This window comes from Dama dama, chromosome 18, assembly GCF_033118175.1.
Source record: "Dama dama isolate Ldn47 chromosome 18, ASM3311817v1, whole genome shotgun sequence".
NCBI classification, from domain to species: Eukaryota; Metazoa; Chordata; class Mammalia; order Artiodactyla; family Cervidae; genus Dama; species Dama dama.
The window spans coordinates 72,917,527-72,919,192 of NC_083698.1; the positions used below are offsets into that span (position 1 = coordinate 72,917,527).

The window sequence follows — 1,666 nt, forward strand, 5'->3', positions numbered from 1 at the left end:
GGATTCTCCAGGCAAGACTAGTGGAGTGGGTTGCCATTTCCTTCTCCAGGGGATCTTCCCCACCCAGAGATCAAACCCAGGTCTCCCGCATTGCAGGCAGATGCTTTCACCTCTGAGCCACCAGGGAAGCCCATAGAGTATCAAAAGGGGCCAAAGAATTGGCCTTAAACATAAAGAGAGTGAGGAATGCGCTGTCTTAAGGACAGAAGAACAGAAAAAAACCAAGAAGTGTCTTGGAATCAGGAATGGAAAAAAACCAGACCCTTATCATCCTTCCCTCTCCCATGTTGTAACTATTAATGGATTTCAGGTCCTCCTGAGCAGTATAAATCGTCTCCCCTCCTACCCCACAGGGAGAAGGTATTTGCCTTACTCTTCCCCCACCCAGTATACCTGCCTCACTCAATCAGCAAACAACCTGCAAGACCCCGTCCCGCCTCTTATACCCTGGCTATAAAAATGGACTAAGGATGCTCGCTTTGGCAGCACATATACTAAAATTGGAACGATGCAGAGAAGATTAGCATGGCCCCTGTGCAAGGATGACACTCAAATTCATGAAGCGTTCAATATTTTTAAGGAAGCTATGGTACATATACACCATGGAATATTAGTCAACCATTAAAAAGAATTCATTTGAATCAGTTCTAATGAGATGGATGAAACTGGAGCCCATTATACAGAGTGAAGTAAGCCAGAAGGATAGAGACCATTACAGTATACTAACACATATATATGGAATTTAGAAAGATGGTAACGATAACCCTATATGCAAAACAGAAAAAGAAACACAGATGTACAGAACAGACTTTTGGACTCTGTGGGAGAAGGCGAGGGTGGGATGTTTCAAGAGAATAGCATCGAAACATGTATATTATCTACGGTGAAACAGATCACCAGCCCAGGTTGGGTGCATGAGATAAGTGCTTGGGCCTGGTGCAGTGGGGAGACCCAGAGGGATCGGGTAGAGAGGGAGGTGGGAGGGGGGATCTGGATGGGGAATACATGTAAATCCATGGCAGATTCATGTCAATGTATGGCAAAAAGCCACTACAATATTGTAAAGTAATTAGCCTCCAACTAATAAAAATAAATGGAAAAAAAAATGGACTAAGGACCCATGTTCAGTGTTGGTTCTCCCTTGAGCTGGCCCACTGTTCTAACAGCATTTCCCACTCTAATAAACTTTATTTATTTTTCAAAAAAAAAAAGATGCACCACCTGACTGTGGGCCCTAGGGAAAGAGGACCTGGGCAGCGTATGGCAGCCTTGCTGGGGCTAGAAGATGACAGAAAGTTTCAGGAAGAAAGGCAGAATACAGGAAAAGAACCCCCAAACCACAGGGACCCCCTTGAGCTTTTGCCAGGTACTAAGTTAGGCTTGTCATTCAGCAAGTGCTAAGCAAAACTCCACAAGACTGGGAGAAGAATGGTCAGGTTGGTTTAAACAGAATGGTGCCCAGACCTCACACAGATCAGGCAATATTTATGCTATGACCAGTCAGAACATTGGGTCCTTGGAGATTATAGGGGCTCTCAGATCCTTTCACCACATGGGGAAAGAGTGAGAGGTACTCTAAACCAGGGGCCAGCAAACTGACCTGTGAGACAAATCTTGTCCACCACTGTTTTTGTTCCCCAGTGAGCCTGGAGTGGTTTGTAAATGT

General features: G+C 45.0%; 1 non-coding gene across 1 annotated transcript; it reads left to right on the top strand.

Moving 5' to 3' along the window:
- The first annotated feature begins 470 nt into the window (after positions 1–470).
- LOC133073152 (U6 spliceosomal RNA) lies at positions 471–577 on the top strand. The gene has a single exon (XR_009696862.1). It is a non-coding gene; the product is annotated as a U6 spliceosomal RNA (small nuclear RNA).
- Positions 578–1,666: the final 1,089 nt, after the last annotated feature.